Source organism: Chlorocebus sabaeus, chromosome 13, assembly GCF_047675955.1.
Source record: "Chlorocebus sabaeus isolate Y175 chromosome 13, mChlSab1.0.hap1, whole genome shotgun sequence".
NCBI lineage: Eukaryota > Metazoa > Chordata > Mammalia > Primates > Cercopithecidae > Chlorocebus > Chlorocebus sabaeus.
In genome coordinates, this window is record NC_132916.1 from 15,745,179 (window position 1) to 15,764,742 (window position 19,564).

The following is a 19,564-nucleotide window of genomic DNA, read 5'->3' on the forward strand; positions in this document are numbered from 1 at the left end:
GCGCCTGGCCTAAACTTACTTTGTAATCTTTCTAGATGTGGAAGTAATTTACATTTTTGCAATAAAATGCTAATAATCAGCTCAAGTCACACTTTTTCATGGAGAAATGAGTCCCACCAGGGGGTCACAAAAAGGACTCTCCCCCATGACCGCTCACATTTTCAGCCAATGCCTGACCTGTATGTGCTGAGTTTCAGGAAGAAATTGCTGTCCCTGAAGGGCAATTTGCCTCCAGGCTCCATAGCATCTTGGAAAACCTTAGCATGCCTAAGCGGGTTGGGATCCGAGGCTAATAGAGTTCAACCTCTCATTACACAAAAAAAATGCACGGGAGTCAAGTGGTCAATCCAAGAAAGAGCTAGGTGTAGAAATCCACAAAGAAATGCAGGTTCATTGAGCAGCTATTAGCGCTGGGCTCTGTGCCTGCTGCTACAGGTTAATGATCTCATTCTTCTCACAACTGCCCCCCGAATGCACATGGGCACTTCTCCATTTTACAAATGGGGGCACGAAGACCCAGAGAGGCCAAGTTTTTTGGGTCAGTTAATATTTATCTGCACATCTCCTACATGCCAGGCACCAAGGTAGGTGCTGAGTATATAAAGGAGAAACAGACAAACTGCCTGCCCTCAGTGAGCTCAAAATCTAACAGGGAGGAGAGAAGCAGATTCAGGCATTTTAATCCAAACTCAGTTTTCTTTTCTTTTCTTTTTTTTTTGAGCAAATTCTTCTAGATCTTGAATCAGAACTAGAACTACGTTGTTCAAAGTGCAGCTTTCAACGTATTAAAAGGTCATGAGATTCATTTAGTGGGTCTTGATTACCATTAAAAATATATATATATGTATGTATGTATTTTTTTGTTGTTGTTGTTTGAGACAGAGTCTGCTCTGTTGGCCAGGTCACACCATGCCCGGCTAATTTTTGTGTGTTTAGTAGAGATGGGATTTCACCATGTTGGCCAGGCTGCTCTCAAACTCCTGACCTCAGGTGATTCGCCCACCTCGGCCTCCCAAAGTGCTGGGATTACAGGCGTGAGCCACCGCGCCCGGCCTGATTAACATTAAAAATATATAAATGAACAAACAAAGCAGAACAGAATAGCATAGACTAGAAAATAGTGTGTATATAGTAAAGGTAAGGAAACTCACAAGGGCATATGTCTATGTCTCTCTATCAATCACATAAACCTCTGTGTGTACTGGTTTGCAACGTAAACTATATTTCCTTTTGTAGGCCATGGTGGAAAAAAGTGTGAAAGCTCTTGAGTTATAGAATAAAGTGACCAGTGCTCTATTAGAGGCTCATACAAAATGGTGAGGGCCAAGAGGAGCACGTGTCTGCCTAGGGACTAACTCCTGACCTCAAGTGATGTGTCCACCTTGGCCTCCCAAAGTGCTCAGATTACAGGCGTGAGCCACTGTGCCTGGAGTGAACTGGTACAATTTTGGTTTGTCACCAAGAGAAGTCTTTTAAAGGTGAGATGCCCGAATCGAATGCCCAGAGATAGGAAGAGCTAGAGAAGGAGTGTTAGGCAGTTCTAGGGATGAGAGGGGAAAACAGAGTCAGGGCTCCTTTCTCTTATAGCCTGGGACAGGGGATGGGCACCTGTCAGGACATGACACCAGTTCTGCATTTGCAGGAGAGCCCCAGACTCAAGAAGATGGACCCCCAATTCTAGCCCTCATTGCTAGACCTGTGGGAGCTGATGGAAGTCTACAAACACTGGTTAGATCTGGACGGAACTTCCTGCCATCCCACTGCCAAAAGAGTACAGGAGAGCATCAGAGTCCGGAAGGCCAGGAGGTTAAGGAGTCAGACTCAGGACCCTTAAAACTTTTTTTTTTTTTTTTGAGACAGAGTCTCTCTCTGTTGCCCGGGCTAGAGTGGCGTGATCTCGGCTCACTGCAACCTCCGCCTCCCAAACTCAAGCAATTCTCCTGCCTCAGCCTCCTGGGATTGCAGGCATCTGCCACTGCACCTGGCTAATTTTTGTAGTTTTTTTAGTAGAGACGGGGTTTCACCATCTTGGCCAGGCTGGTCTTGAACTCCTGACCTTGTGGTCCACCCGCCACGGCCTCCCAAAACGCTGGGATTACAGGCATGAGCCACCGCACCTGGCACCTTCATACTATCTTAATCCCCAGAACGGAGGCTCCTTTGGGATGGCAGTTTACTGTGATCTCCCTTATCAGGATATAGTTATTAAATTTTCTGTTACTTTAATAAAACTTCCTTCAGACATCTTCTGGGTACCATGTTGGTAAGTTGAAGATTCAGGGCAATCCACTAGACTGTCACGTGGACATATTATCTCAGGTTTCTGAGTACGGATTTGAGGCAAGAGAAAAAAGGTAACCTGTGGCACTCATTCATACTGTAAGGCTCTCTGATGTGCAGTATGCAATGACGTGGCCATGAGAGGCAGCTCGGGGCAGTCATATTTTGGTGTCTTGGTTATTGAATATTTATCTGTTAACAAGCAGTAATATGAGACGACATCAAGATAAATTATCTTATCTACGATTTCATCCATATTTTCCCCATACAGGATTATGATGATGACAAGAACTGGATACTATACAAAATAATCAACCCCAGAAACATATAGAAAAGTAACAACCAGATATTTATGTTTTACGTTTCTTCGCCCATCATGTGTGTCAGACTGTACAAATATCAGGGACTTTAACAAGTTCTCCTTCACTGTAGGCTATGGCTAAGGAGAGAACACTAGTGTATGTTGAAATAGACAGAATAATTAGGCCGGGCGCAGTGGCTCACACCTGTAATCCCAGCACTTTGGGAGGCCGAGGAGGGCAGATCACGAGGTCAGGAGATAGAGATCATCCTGACCAACATGGTGAAACCCCGTCTCTACTAAAATACAAAAAATTAGCCGGGCATGGTGGTGTGTGCCTGTAGCCCCAGCTACTCAGGAGGCTGAGGCAGGGGAATCGCTTGAACCTAGGAGGCAGAGGTTGCAGTGAGCCGAGATCACGCCACTGCACTCCAGCCTGGGCAACAGAGCAAGAATGGAGTGGAGTAGTTCAATAATGGCTCACTGCAGCCTCTATCTCCTGGGTTCCAGTGATCCTCCTACCTCAGCCTGTGGAGTAGTTGGGACTACAAGGCATGTGCCACCATGCCTGGCTATTTTGTGTAATTTTTTGTAGAGACGGGGTTTTGCCATGTTTCCCGGGCTGGCCTGAAACTCCTGGGCTCAAGCGATCCACCTACCTTGGCCTCCCGAAGTGTTAGGGTTACATGTGTGAGCCACGGCACCTGGCCAGGGCATGATCTTTTATTTTATTTAGAAACAAATATAATAGTTCATGTGAAACTGCTTCATGAACCAGAAGGTATCCTGTAAGTATTCACCATTTTCATTATTATCAATGTTAATAAATTATTTTCAAGTAAAATACTAAAAGTAACACACCTGTAACCCTAGCATTTTGGGAGGCTGAGGTCAGAGGATTGCTTGAGTCCAGGAGTTTGAGACCAACCTGGGCAACACAGCAAGACTCCATCTCTATTATTTTTACAAAAAAATAAAAAATTAAAATAAAAAGTAAATGAAATTGTATTCAGTGTTTCCTGATTATGTGGTTTTGCACACATCTAAATTCCAAACCAAGGGCTCAGGTTTAACTAACACGTTCAAGGATTAACATTCATGATAAGGCAGAGAGTTTAATCACAATTGTTCTTCATAACAGAAGGGTAAGTGGCCTCTGGTTACTAAGTAGTCCTATTGTCTTCATCTGATGGATGAAATAAGAGGAGCAGAGAAGCTAATGAAATGCCCAGGGGCACACAGTAGCAGAACCAGAGCAGAAAATCAGATACCCTGGCCACTAGAGCCCCTGCTTTTTCTTCTAATCTCGTTCACAGTTTGGGTTGTTGGTTTGCTTTTTCTTACAAAGTCAGAAGCTGGGCCGGGTGTGGTGGCTCACGCCTGTAACCCTAGCACTCTGGGAGGCCGAGGCGGGTGTATCACCTGAGGCCAGGAGGTCGAGATCAGCCTAGCCAACACAGTGAAACCCCATCTCTACAAAAATTAGGCATGGTGGTAGGCACCTATAATCCCAGCTACTCAGGAGGCTGAGGCAGGAGAATCGCTTGAACCCGGGAGGCGAAGGTTGTACTGAGCCGAGATCGTGCCACTGCACTCCAGCCTGGGAGAGACAGACTCCATCTCAAATAAACAAACACATAAATAAATAAATAAATAAATAAATAAATAAATAAATAAAATAGGCCCTGTGCGGTGGCTCACACCTGTAATCCCAGCACTTCGGGAGGCCAAGGCAGGCCGGATCACCTGAGGTCGGGAGTTTGAGACCAGCCTGACCAACATGGAGAAATCCGGTCTCTACTAAAAATACAAAATTAGCCGGACGTGGTGACGCATACCTCTAATCACAGCTACTCAGGAGGCTGAGGCCGCAGAATCGCTTGAACTCGGGAGGCAGAGGTTGCGGTGAGCCGAGATCGCTCCATTGCACTCCAGCCTGGGCAACAAGAGCGAAACTCCGTCTCAAAAATAAATAAATAAATAAATAAAAATAAAACGTTTCCTATCCAAAATGCACAAGTTTTTCAGCTTTGTTTCTTACTTTTAGGTTTTAATGACATTCACAGCAACCCAAAATGTCCTTTTCCAGCAGTAGTCGTCAAGATAAACCCCAGGTAGATTCTACCAAATGGCAAAGCAGAGCCAGCAGTGCCATTCACTGCAGAATACCTGAGTCTGGGCTCCCGGCCAGCACCGGCGAAGGCCCCTACTGTACCTTTTGGCTTCACTCCAGAGGCAAGAAAAGAAAGCACTCCGCAGAGCACACAAGCCAGGGTTATGCGATCCCAGCTCTCCAGAGTCTAACTTCACTCCTTCTGTAGCTGAATTTAAAACGTTGCCCTTTTCTGTTTATTTGCACAGAGGGCCGTTTAACATAGGAGCACAAAGAGTGGGGGAACACTACAGCCATGTGGACTAGAATGATTTCCAATCACAATAAACACTCCCAAAGAGGGAGGAAGATGGTACGCAATATATTTCCTCTCTAACATTCTTTAAAATAAATGCACAGCCTTGAAGGAGGCAGCCTGACATGTTTCCACTAGACGAATGTGTGGGGAGAAAAACAGATCTTTGTACACTACCTGCACTGTGCCCAGGCCCCATTCCAGACCACAGTTTGGCAACTGGATCCCAAGGGGCTGAGTATCTGGAGATTGTCTACAATGCAGTTCGTCTGGGCTGCTCCGAAATCAACAAGGCTTCATTCCTTTCCGTTAGCTCTCAGCAGAGTAACATCCAGGAGGGTGCTGTGCTCTGACACATTGCGCAGAGCCTTCTGCATCCTCCAGGCTGAGTCTCAGGCCGCTGAGAACTGCTGTGATGGTTCGGAAACCCCAGTCACAGCGGGCCACAGCCAGGAGCCAGCCAAACCTAAATTCTGGGCTGTCACATTTTGGAGCTGTTCCCCCTGAAGCATGTGAGCAAAATCCACAAAAATTTTGAAGCAACATATGATTGTTGTGAAAGAATATCAGGGATCCTATTTTCTTCATCCACTTCTGTGAATCCATTCCTTCTAGCGGCCGAGTCCACGTGTCATTCGGCATTACTCACTTTGAACAAGACACAGAAACACCAAGCATCGTGGCATGGGGCACACTACATACTAGGAAGCCTTAAAACATCACCACCAACAAAAACGCTTGATTCAGCCACTGTTATCAGAAGAGGGTAGAAGACACCAGGTACAGTGGCTCATGCCTGTAATCCCAGCACTTTGAGGCCAAGGCAGGCAGATCACCTGAGGTCAGGAGTTCAAGACCAGCCTGGTCAACATGGCAAAACTCCATTTCTACTAAAAAATTAGTCATGGCGCATGCCTGTAGTCCCATGTATTCAGGAGGTTGAGACACCAGAATTGCTTGAACCCGGAAGGCAGAGGTTGCTGTCAGCTAGGAGCACATCACTTTACTCCAACCTGGGCAACAGAGCGAGAGTTTGTCCTTTATGGCCAGGCACGGTGGCTCAAGCCTGTAATCCCAGCACTTTGGGAGGCCAAGGCGGGCGGATCACCTGAGGTCAGGAGTTCAAGACCAGCCTGGCCAACATGGTAAAAACCCGTCTCTACTAAAAATACAAAAATCAGCCAGGAGTGGTGGTGGGCTCCTGTAATCCCAGCTACTTGGGAGGCTGAGGCAGAAGAATTGCTAGAACCCGGGAGATGGAGGTTACAGTGAGCCAAGATCACACCACTGCACTCTAGTGTGGAAGACAGAGTAAGACTCCACCTTTTTTTTTTTTTTAAGTCTTTTAGAAGGAGAAAAACTTCTCTCATTTTTTAAAGACGTCCTTTACTCCTACTCAACACACACCTAACACTAATGACCTGACCATAGAAGGTTTCTATCAGATGATTAATCCTCGCAAGGCTATCAAATTCCCATCCTAAACATCTTTACTTATTACTCAAAGCAGCAGTCCATGAACTTGTTAAGCTGAAGGATAAAACAGATATATGGGGTGCAGGTGACCTATTGTTGTTATTAGTGCTGTCCCCTAGAGTTGTGCAGTGCACAACCTGTGAGACCACATGCAGCAGCCTTGATAATACTTATTATACCAGTATATACTTTTCACTCGTGTATTTATAAAGCATGTATATTATAAAAGCAACATGCATATTCTGTTTCCTGTAAAGATCAGTTCTTTTGCGTGTCCGTGTAAATCTTATTGGTCACCCAATGCTTGTTTACTAAGTGTCATTATTCTAAATGAACATCAATCAGTTATGTTTAGTGTCCAATTGCTAGGATCTCTTTTCCTTCTCCTCTTTGAATATAAATATACTTGAAAATCATACTTAGTTTCACTTGAGGCATCGGTGACCTTTTTTTTTTTTCTTTTGAGACAGGTCTCACTGTCGCCCAGGTTGGAGTACAGTGTCATGATCATGGCTCACTGAAGCCTCAACTTCTTGGGCTCAGGTGATCCTCCTACCTCAACCTCCCGAGTAGCTAGAACTACAAGTACACATCAGCACACCCAGCTAATTAGTATTATTATTATTTTTTTTTTTGGTATTTTTTCTAGAGACAGGGTTTCGCCATGTTGCCCAGAGTGGTCTCAAACTCCTTGGCTTCAAGCAATCCTCCCACCTTGACCTCCCAAAATGTTGGGATGACAAGCATGAGCCACCACACCCGGCCAACAATGATCTTTGATTTCACCAAAAATTGGGGCTGGATTCTAACATTGCCTTATACATTTTATTTTTATTTTATTTTATTTTATTTTATTTTATTTTATTTTTGAGACAGAGTCTCACTTGGTTGCCCAGGCTGGAGTACAGTGGCCCCATCCCGGCTCACTGCAACCTCCACTTCCTGGGTTCAAGCGATTCTCGTGCCTCAACCTCCTGAGTGGCTGGGACTACATGTGCGTGCCACCACGCCTGGCTAATTTTTGTATTTTTAGTAGAGATGGGGTTTCGCCATGATGGCCAGGCTGGTCTCGAACTCCTGACCTCAAGTGATCCGCCTGCCTCAGCCTCCCAAAGTGCTGGGCTGACAGGCCTGAGCCACCACGCCCGGCCAAATTCTGCTTTATAAATGTCTCTCTGAAGTCTCTGTTCTCTTGGGCCTTCTCATATCTCTTTTGAGCCATTATATTAGTTTCTTAACTGTTGTTACAACTTCTAGTCTCTCGCAAAACAATCTGTCCCATTATAGCCAGAATTACTTCCTAAAACACGGATAGGTTTAGGTCCCTCCTCTGTTTTAGAAACTTTAATGAATATATATTGCCTAGGAGATAAAGTCCAAACAAATCACCATGGTAGACAACCCGTTTATAGTCCACTCAGCTTGTCAGTCTGAGCTAACTTGACTTCCAGTACTAATCGATATCCACTCAGGTATCCATTCAAGAAAAATCCGCTGAGCCCTTGTAAAAACACAATGGAACGGAGGAATTACTGGAAAAAGTCAGTAAGACCCATTCCTAGATATCAGGGTGCAAACAAACGGGAGATACAGACACATAAATATATCATGAAAATTGACCATGGTGAGTGCAAACTGGCCCCAATCTGGCGTACCAGCCTTATAGCCAGTAAATTCCCACTCACCCCTTTTTCCTATATTCCAACAATGGTAAACTTTCTGTTATCCAAAACTGTGCCATGTTCTTAGATACCCGCATATGTTTACTTCTTCTCCAGTGCTTAGAATGCCCTTCCCTATGTTACTGTCTGGCGTTCTCTTGGCACATGAGTGGGTTAAGAACCCAGTGGTAAAGTGGTAAAGGTCAGCAAGAGGGAAGTCAGACCCTGGAGCAACAGGCCCGAGCCACACCGCATATAAAGCAGCCAGCCTCTTCATGCTGATGAAGCCCCATCTCAGCCCCCTGCACCTGTCCCCTTTCCCACTGTGGGGGAAGATGGTCTCTGTGTGGCTGAGTTTAGCCAAGACCCCAGAAAACTGTGGTCTCAACAGAGGAGGTGGCAGATGGCAAAGTGGGCACAGGATGGTGGCACTCTATGTATAACATGACTTCTTTGGGGTGCCTTGCACAGCAAAAGATCCCCTGCAACTAAATCCAGTATCTCTTGCTTCTTTAGGGCTTGATAACTGAGTATTGGGGCTCTGTAAAAGTAGTTTCTAGAAGTATTTAATTTTTTTTGGGATCAATACGTTAAGGCCACTGGTGTCAATACCAAAGAAGAAATGAGGAATTCCTATTTGAAATGAAGTACAAATAACTTTCCTCCTTCTCTTCGTTTTATCCTTCCGTCCTTCCTTTCTTTTGAAACAGGGAGAAACTGACTTGTATGACTGGTAGATGTCATTTTTGTATATATCTGAACACATTAAACAATCCATTAAAAAAATCCATTTCAACAAAGTGAAATAAACTTTAGAGTTACCAGCAAAAGAGGGTAAGATGTGGAAGTTGCCCTCAAGAAATTCGTAACTAGAGGCTACATTTTAGCTAGTTAGTCCTGCCATCTCCCTCAAAGTAAGATATTCTAACCTAGAGATATTTATTAGGGAGAAATGTCAATAAATAACTCAATGATTTAAGTAAATAGATCGTAAGTCCACAACTCCCTCTAGGCTAAAACTGGTGACTTTCTCAAGACAAAATGACTTAGCCAAAGCCCAAAAAACAGAGAAGTAGACTAGAGTGTGTATGTCTGCAGATTCATTTCTGTATGTGAATATTCACCAAGAGAGGTGGATGAGCATGGCTATAGACGCTTGTCACTGCTGTGGCCACATCCAGGTGAGTCAAGAGGCTGCAGAGCAGGTGGAAACTGCTGATGCTCGCCCTGGCCAAAGATGATGTTGGGGTGGGTCTGTTGTCTTCCCCCACACCTGGGATCCACTGGCTCACCCACTCTGTGACTGGGGCTCCCAGGAGGCCCAGTCCCCTTCTTCCCAGAGCCCCTGCTGGTCCCTACACTAAGCTTCCCAGCACACCCATCCCATCCCGGAGATGGCCTGCTGTGATGACAGGACCGGCTCTAGAAAGCAGGGCTTGTTCCATATCCTTCTTACACTAACTCCATCTTTTCCCTGGGAGATGCTCTCAGGCTCTGCAGTTCTGTCAGGTTTTGTGTCTTGAAGTCTTCAAACTTCTTCAGGCAAAAACCTCATGAAATCAGCGCTGGGGGATGTTATCTTCATTTCACCAAAGAGAAAGCTGAGATGCAGGGCAGCTCACCAAAAAGATATTTAGTCAGTAAAAGCCATTCCAGTAAGTTATGAGAAAAACCAAAGATATGCCATGAAAGTGTGAGGAAAGCACATTCCAGAGTGGCGGTTTCCCCCTCTGCAAACGGCAAAGGCCCGTCCACGCTCCCACAACGGCCATCACCATTTCAGAATCCGAAACAAAATGTGCTTCCTGACTCTTTTCCTGTGTAAAATAAACAGCACCACTTTTGAAATCATTATGTAAAATTAACTTCAAAGAAACAAGAAACACAGCCTAATAAAGGGCGGCAGGGGGAGTTTCAGAAGTACCATTCTCCCATATCCAACCCCCACCGCTTTTCCAACTGAATGAAATTTTTGCCCAGAGAGCAACTTTGTCTGCAAAGACTACCCTATACTTGGGAAGGAAGAATGTAAGTAACAAGGTGCAAGCATCAGCATAAGTTTCAACTTCAAAAGGAATATAATCACCGTTTCGGTAAACTCGCCCCTTCCAGATAAACAACTGTGTTCCCAGGTTGAAGATGAGTCATGTCCCATCCCCAGAGTCCTCCAAACCACGCATTCCTCTTCCTGTCCCTGGCAGTCATTTGCATACATCCTAACCTAAACCAGGGCCGCTTATAAAAGGGCTTGTGTTGAACTTTCTTCTATTTAATTCCAGTGCTTTCTTCCAGCTACCCAATCTGTATGTAATTAAAATCGTATTGCAGCAAATGTTGAATGGTATGAAAAGTTTTACCATATGTATACAATTGACTAGTTGTAGAATTTGGCATGTCTGCAATGATCCCATTAACGAGGAGCGAGCCTGGCTTATTTTGGAGTGTATGTTATATGCTTTGGATAGGTTCTGTTTTTAACTTGTACTAACGCTGTCTGTGATGTTTAACCCTTTGTCAGCGGTCACCAAGAAGTGTTCCTGCATTTCAACAATGAGGACCACTGTACCCTAATCAAAACCTCAGTTCAAAAACTATTTGTCTAGTGGAGGAAGTTTCCTTTGAAAAATTTCCATTTTCTAAACCAAAATTAGCCTGCTCTGTCTTAACAAAGGCTGAGCAGATACCATCAGAGCCTCTGGGATCAAGCTGAACCAAATGGAGAAAATACAGATGCAATCATCACTTCCAAATACTGAGACCCAGGATGCTCCTTGAAGCTTGAAAGAAATGATTTTAGGACAAAAAGAGGAAGTACTGTACTACTGCAGATAATAAAAATGTGAAACTTATGTCCCAAGAGGTAGCAGATAAAATATAAATAAATTCAAGAAGGAGTTAGCAAAGGTCATGCTGACAGATCTACCTTTGAGGAACATTCCTGACATTCTGTGACTGACACAAGGGAGGGAAACCATCTTTCCGTCTCATCACCCTCCCCACCACACCCACCTTTCCCACACAACAATTGAAAAAACTGGGGCCTTTGTCAGAGGAAGAATACAAGGTCAGATAAGCCTTTGGTCTGACTCTCTGGGTCAAGACTTGATATAATTTGTAGATAACAGAGCTGACCAGTTGCAATTTTGCTTTAAAGACATTCTTCAGTAAAGACTGCAGAATGAGTTGAAGTCTTTCTCAACATGTGCCATGAAGAAACATATGTTCTTAATCTGTGGGTTTAAAATTGTTTTAGAATTACATCAATGAGACATATCCTCAAAAGAAAAAGCAGGCCACCAACCCGAAACACGGGAGTATAAGAGCAGCGTAGGATAATACTTCTTTCTAGCTTAATGTCTTACAACAAATCTGTTGTAAAAGTTCTTTAAAAAGGAACATTCATCTGGAGCTTAAAAATATGCATATAGGAGCTTTGGCAGAGGGTATTAGTTTCTCGCTAGAGGCAGGAGCCCTGCTAAGCTGATCTGAGGATAGAGTGAAGGCAAAGGTACCCAGCACCTCCAGGAAAGGGAGGCGGAGAAAGAAATGCCCTCATTTCATTCATCAGATCAAGTTCTCAAATCAGAATTCAAATCCTCAGTTCTCAGTGCTGAATGTTAAGCCACAGAATGTTAAGATTAGAAAACCACCAAATGAACCTAAACAATTCATCCCTTAAAAAGGAGATGGATATTGTGACCAAAATTTCTTCTTTAAAGTTGGGTACCTGGGTCAGGTATGGTGGCTCATGCCCGTAATCCCAGCACTTTGGGAGGTTGAGGCAGGCGGATCACTTGAGGTCAGGAGTTTGAAACCAGCCTGGTCAACATGGTGAAACCCCAACCCTACTAAAAATATCAAAATTAAAGGGAAAAAAAAATTAGCCTGGTGTGGCAGCACATGTCTGTGATCCTAGCTACTTGGGAGGCTGAGGCAGGAGAATGGCTTGTATCCAGGAGGCGGAGGTTGCAGTGAGTCGAGATCATCCCACTGTACTTCAGCCTGGGCAACAGAGCGAGACCCTGTCTCAAAAAAAAGAAAAAAATAAAAGGAATTGCTCTGAGACCAGTCTAGACGGTGCTGCCTCCATCACCACGCATGGCTTAACTGACACAGAAACACAAGATGCTTTTGCCTAAACAAGGCCTCTGTGTTACCCGGACAGAGTGTTCACAATGTTCGAATCCTCCATTTTCTCAGCCCTGGAAAACTGTTAAATCCTATCAGTGCAGGAAATTGAAAAATTCGCTTCTCAGGAGATGGTTAGGCTGAGAACTGATAAGTGGTGGGGTGAGGGGAATCTGCCTGGAGCTAGGAGGATGAGGCTGGTCCTTGTGTTTCCATAATCCTATTAAGCAGCTCCTAGCCGAACTTAATCTGGTCCTGAATTGGATGGCTGGAAGATAATAGCTCTTGGACTTTAAGTGTCACTTAACTATATAGGTAAAACTCTAATCTCTGCGCTCAAGGGCCCATCAGTGTAATCAGACTGAGGACTCTCAGAGGAACCTGCTTCCCTGGCAGCCTGGGGTTGTAGCAAATGGTAGTTACAAAGTGCTCCTTGGAGATAGGTGCCTTATTTGGGTGGAAGCAATTTACTCTGTTCACTAAAAACTCATCCTGTCTAGACGACAGGGTTGAGTGTTGGAGTAAAGAGGAAATCCTCCATAACTTGCCTGCCAAGGTAAAGACTCAGGTTCACCCTTGGAACAACTGTAATCAATCTCAAGACGTCCTCTGGGTAACAAAGGATGCTAAGACAGCTGCTTCTTCATTAGCCAGGAACACTAAATAGAAACCATCGTGAGAGGAACACCCATTGGCTGACTGCAGCTCAGCCCCTGCTGTGGATGGCCAATTTAGATGAATAAATGTGCTTTTGTCTAGTTGTTCCATCAATTACTAACAGAGGGATGTTAAAATCGCCAACTGTGATGGTGGATTTGTCTATTACTCCTGTAAATTCTGTCAATCTTTTGTTTTCTTTCCTTTTTTTTTTTTTTTTTTTTTGAGACAGGCTCTCACTCTGTTGCCCAGGCTGGAGTGCAGTGGCACAGTCATAGCTCACTACAGTCTCAGCCTCCTGGGCTCAAGAGATCCTCCTGCCCCAGCCTTCTGAATAGCTGGGACTACCAGAGCATGTTGCTACATCCAGCTAGTTTTTAGTTTTTTGTAGCAACAGTGTCTCATTGTGTTGCCCAGGCTGATCTTAAACTCCTAGCCTTAAGCGATCCTCCGTCTTCGCTTCTCAAAGTGTCGGGATTATAGATGTGAACCATGGTGCCTGGCCTGTCAATATTTCTTCATGTATTTTAAGCTCTATTGCTGGACATATATAGTTTTATGACTTACATGTTCCTGGAAAATTGTCCCTTTTACCTCTGGTAATATCATCCTGAAGTCTGTTTTATTGTATATTAATACGGCCATTCCAGCTTTCTAAAGCATACTGCTTCTGTGACATAGTCCATCTTTTTTCTTTCAACTTATCTGTATTTATATTTAAAGGCAGACTATAGTTGGGCTTTTATTTCTGCAGCTAACAATTTATATCTTTAAATTGGACTGTTTGGTCAATTTATATTTAATGTTAACTACTGATGTGATTGCATTTAAGTCTGCTGCTCAAATTTATTTTTAGTTTGTCCCGTATGTTTTTTAAATTCTTCTGCTCCTTTCTTACCTTCTTCTGGATTAATTGAACATTATTTAGAATTCCATTCTTATCTCTCTATTGCCTTTTAGCTGCGCCTCTTTGCACTTTTTTAGAAGAGTTAATATGATATTTATTTATTTATTTATTGGAGACGGAGTTTTGCTCTTGTCACCCAGGCTGGAGTGCAATGGCGTGATCTCAGCTCACTGCAACCTCCGCATCCCAGGTTCAAGCGATTCTCCTACCTTCAGCCTCCCAAGTAGCTGGGATTACAGGCGTGCACCACCACACCCGGCTAATTTTTGTATTATTAGTAGACATGGGGTTTCACCATGTTGGTCAAGCTGGTCTTGAACTCCTGACTTCAGGTGATCCACTCGCCTCGGCCTCTCAAAGTGCTGGGATTACAGGCATGAGCCACGTCACCTGACCCTAATATGATTTTTAGAAGAACAAAAACAAATACCCTAATACCATCTGCCTCAGGATATCAAATCAATGTATTAAATGATGTAGTTGGTTATCTAGAAGAGCTGAGAATTCTCCCACCGTCACTTCTGCCAAGTCCTTAAAAATAAGGAAAAGCAATTTTTCTAGCCCTTCTATGATTCTATACAGGAAAAGAATTCAGAGGTTTCTCTTTAAGCAATCTTTATAAAAATCGAACTCCCTGGACCTTCACAACTTGCATCCTTCAGATTTCGGCACTTCTGTTATGTTTCCTCATGGCTGTTCCATGAATTTCCTCTGTACTCATGCAGGATTGCAATGCATTCTCTGAAAATACTCTCCAAAATCAAGTGTCAGGCCTGAAGAGAACTAAACAAGTCTACGGCTTGCAAGGAGCGCCCTCTTGAGGGAGCCTTTATACAAATGTTGAAATCTGTATGCTTTGTCTGAACTCACAGTTCCAGCATCAGGGGTAATAAAATCAGTCAATCCAGGAGATACACTGGCTAAATTACGGATGTAAATATCTTCTTAATAGAAGCGAGTTCTAACTCCTGAAAGTCAAGATAATCTCTAGCAGAAAAAAAGCAAAAGCAAAAACAAAAAACAAAACACAGTACCTCACTAAATGTATTCCTTAGATAGAAAGTAATACAAAGCTACAAATACACTAACAATCAGAAAGACAATATGACTCCAGCATTCCGGTGCTCCTGTTCGTTTTAGATATTGTTCCTTATCTTGAACACGGAAAGGTAAGCTTTCTCCAGAGACACAGCTGGTGGGTGTGGATGTGTCACAGAGTGGTCAAGAGAAAGACTCCTGATCAGAGGCACCAGAGCTTAGAGACTGATTCTGACACTTCGCAGTTTGCGTGAACTTGGGGAAGGTTTTTGTTTGTTTGTTTTGAGGGTGCCGTGGCACAATCATAGCTCACTGCAGCCTTGCCCTCCTGGGCTCAAGTGATCCTCCCACCTCAGCCTCCCAAGTAGCTGGGACCACAGGCACACACCACTACACCAGGCTAATTTTGCAATTTTTTTGTATGGAGATGGAGGTTTCTGCCACATTGTCCAGGCTGGTCTTGAACTCCTGGGCTCCAGTGATTCACCTGCCTAGGCCTCCCAAAGTGCTGGGATTACAGGTAGAAGCCACCACACCCAGCCTTGGGGAAGTTTTTTAATCCCTTTAAGTTTAAGCCATGTGCAAAATTAGGGTGATAAGAGAATCTACTTCAGAGGGTTGTGAAGATAATTAAGTAATAAAATGCACATAGAGCCGTGAGCACAGGATCCAGTGCAGAGGGAGCCTTTGTGGGTACCGGTGCTACTGATACTATCCATGATTATAAGACTCTAATGGGGCCAGGCACCGTGGCTCACGCTTGTAATTCCAGCTCTTTGGGATTCCAGCAGATCAAGAGATCAGCCTGGCCAACATGGTGAACCCTTTTCTCTATCAAGAACACAAAAAGTAGCTGGGCGTGGGGTCGGGCACCTGTAATCCCAGCTACTCGGGAGGCTGAGGCAGGAGAATCGCTAGAACCTCGGAGGCGGAGGTTGCAGTGAGCCAAGATTGCGCCACTGCACTCCAGCCTGGGCAACAGAGCAAGACTCTGTCTCGAAAAAAAAAAGACTCTAATGAGCAGGACACCACCAAAAAAAAAAAAAAAAAAATTCACTAAATCTGCTTTTTGTGTCCCTGATTATTACACTCTTTTAACTTCAGTTTAGAAAAAAAAAACACATTTTTTTCTGATTTTTTTTTTAACCATCATTCAGGACATTGTCTGCTAACTTAAAACAACAGCAGATTTAAGGTGTTGTGCATATGATACTTGAACGAGCACAGTCAGTTCACAGGATGAGCTGATTAAGTCACTTGCCCGATTTTTGTGGTTCAACCAAAGCTACCGGCACAATTCCCATGGCTGCTCTCCGCCCTAAGCTATGGTGAGGCTGCCTCTCTGACTTGTTGCTGGAAATGTGGAAGGACCACCTTCTGTTGAGATTGGTGATCCTGTTCCAAACTTCCCCTAACTACCAGCCTCGCAGCAGAACAGAAGTTATGCTTACTCCTTTGAACCTGCAGCCCCCGAGGTAATGCTGTCCCCGAGGTAACACTGTTGCAAACCTCTTTGGTCAGCTCTGAGTCTTCTATTTGTTTTTGTTTGTTTACTTGTTGGGCTTAGGTCTCCACCTCTGCCCAGAACACTGAAATGGCAAACAAAGCTGGGAAACTGGCAGGACAGTCTGCAAGACTTGAACAATATTGGAGAAACACGAAGGAACAAGAGGCAGAGAGGTGACGACCTCATTTTCCAACAGATGCAATGGTGCTGTTAGGAAAACACCCAAAGGGAAGCACCCACATGGGAGGATGGAGATAATGACAAGACCAGAGAGAGTCTTGGAAGCTCAAACACCACCGTGCAGTCAGGAGTTGTCTGGAAGTTCCAGCAGGGCATGGCAGAAATAACTTTGCCCAGCACCCTGTGCAATTGGGCAGGGCAGGCCCAGGGACAGCTCAGGGCCACCACTGATGCTTCTTCCCCAAGTGTGAGCTGGGGAACATCAGGTCACATGTAGCTGTAGGACAAACCCCAAGCATCCTCCCATAGCCTCGATTTTATCTAAAAATTCCTAGGAGGTGCGATCGGAGAGTTAAGTAGTTTGATAGAGTACAAATCATGAATTGTATATGAAAACAAATCTATACGCAGGAATAAAGGGTAAAGTTCACACATGGTTTTATGACCACACGGGAGTTTGTGATAAAACAAGCTATTTCATGCTTTTGGCAAATCTCTGCTCTGCCCCTGGCCCGGAGGACAGGGGATTAATTTTTCTCCTTTGCCAGTAAGAGTAACTGGGTGAGGGCCGGGCGCAGTGGCTCACGCCCAGTGACTCACGCCCATAATCCCAACACTTTGAGAAGTCAAAGTGGGAGGATCACTTGAGGCCAGGGGTTCGAGAGTAGCTGGGCAACATAGGGAGACCCTGTATCTACAAAAAATTTTTAAATTTAAAAATTTTTAAACTTAGCCAGGCATGGTGGCACGCACCTGTGGTCCTAGCTGCCATGAGCTCAGGACCGCCTGAGCTCAGGAGTTTGAAGCTGCAGTAAGCTATAACCGAGCCACTGCACTCCAGCCTGGGTGACAGAGTGAGACCCTGTCTCAAAAAAGAAAGAGAAGAGAAGAGAAGAGAAGAGAAGAGAAGAGAAGAGAAGAGAAGAGAAGAGAAGAGAAGAGAAGAGAAGAGAAGAGAAGAAAAAGTACCTGGGTGGGGAAAAGTCAGAACTGCTGCTGGAAAACATCAGCAAGCCCCCCATCTTAGATGTGTGGTTTTGTGAAACCTCTTTGAGGCTTACCTATCGACCACTCCGAGTGCTTCTGTAACCCGAACCCAGTTCAACTGATTAACCATTCCAGGTGTAACATTAACTGTGTTACAGTGATGCAGAACCAGAATTGCCCAGGCATGGGCAAAGGGAAAAGCTTTAACCCCCTGACTGTTCCCACCACAAGCCTGGCAGACCCACTGCCATGGCATCACCTGGGACTAGTCAGAAAGGCCACAAAGGCTCGCGCCACCCCAGATCGGGGAACAGACTTGAGCACTGTTTGCTGTCCCCTGGCCAGTCAGCTCACAATACAGTTTTATCTTTTCTTATCATCTGGTACCATCGCATTGGCTTCCGGGTGAGAAGCAAGCTCTGTGCTGGGTAACACTTCTGACCCGGAAGTCTTCACCTAGGTAGCAGGGATGCTTGGGGGACATGTAGAAGCTTCCAGAGAGTACCAGATGTTGTCCCATGTGGGGAATCCAGACTCCCCCCATGTCCTTGCTACAGAGCAGGCCACCAATCCCTCTACTGAGAGTGGCTCAGCCGGCTTTAAAGGTGAGCCGACTTGGAGGCACAGCGGGCTTACAGGGTAGAGAGGAGCAGTGTGCTGGTGACCAGCTGGACTTCTCTCTCCTGCTGAGGCTGAACTACAGCAGGAGACTGCATCACCTTCCTCTTAGGACCTGGGAAGGCCTGGGAAGATCCCAGAGGTGAAAACAGAAGCTATGCATAGCATTTCCCAGCGGTCTCACCACCACATCTTTTCAGATCTTGATCTGCCCTGGATAGGAAACTTAAAAGGCAAGGTGATAAGCCAGAAGCTTTTAAAATTAGGAATGTGTTACTCAAAGCCCCCCTTGGCCTTTGTATCACAGCCACCTTGAGGCGTTTTCATTAGGATTGCTCATGAGGCTTGTGGAAATGCTGTCTGTGGCCTCCTGAGGAAAGGAAGTGTGTGTGTGTGTGTCTGTGTGTCTGTGTGTGTGTGAGAGAGAAAGAGAAGAGATAGTCTGAGGTTCAAAAGCACTGGCAGGAAATGTCAAGTTCTATTTTTTAAAAATTAACTTTCAATAATTACAGCTGACATCCTATGAAATAGGTAAATATAATTATCCCTTTTCTGATCAGAAAACTGGCACTGCAGAGTTCTTTTTCTTTTCTTTTCCTTCCTTTCTTTCTTTCTTTATTATTATTATTATTATTATTATTATTTTGAGACAGAGTCCCACTATGTTGCCCAGGCTGGAGTGCAATAGCATGATCTCAGCTCACTGTAACCTCCACCTCCTGGGTTCAAGCGATTCTCCTGCCTCAGCCTCCTGAGTAGCTGGGATTACAGGTATACGCCACTACCCCCGGCTAATTTTTGTATTTTTAGTAGAGATGGGGTTTCACCATGTTGGCCAGGCTGCTCTCGAACTCCTGACTTCAGGTGATCCATCTGCCTCGGCCTCTCAAAGTGCTGGGATTACAGGCGTGAGCCACTGCGCCCAGCCTCAGATTTCTAATATTAGTGCTCTTCCCCATGATAGAGTGTCTGACTCCATAGAGCTCATCCGGGTCCAACTCCAATTTAAAGTCAGTAGAAATCTATTTTGAGAGCAAAGATTTTAGACCAAGGTCCTCTTTCAACTTATAAGTTTTAAAAAGCAAAAGTTTTTAAATTGCATGTGTATTCTGATACAGGAATAATTGGAATGACAGAAAACCTTTTGGCCTCGGCAGGTCACATTGTGTGCTGCGTTGTCACTGTCCTGTGTCTGAGAGGTCGGGGGAGCTGAGCAAAGGGAGGGGGAACAGGGATCAAACAGGAAGGGAAACGGCAGACGCCCCCGGGGAAGGAATCTTCTGGAGAAAATCTCCTCCATGGGAAGGAGCTTAACAGTGTGAGGGAACTGCTCCCTGGCTTGCTAGTGCTGAGGACAGCAAGACCCAGCCCCCTACAGTGCTCAAATGCTGCTGGAGCAGCTGCAGGCGAGAGTCA

General features: G+C 44.8%; 1 protein-coding gene across 2 annotated transcripts in view; it reads right to left on the bottom strand.

The window, feature by feature from the left end:
• SCAF8 (SR-related CTD associated factor 8) overlaps positions 1–19,564 on the bottom strand; it is a 227,473-nt gene that overhangs the window by 19,506 nt on the left and 188,403 nt on the right. The window lies entirely within an intron of this gene.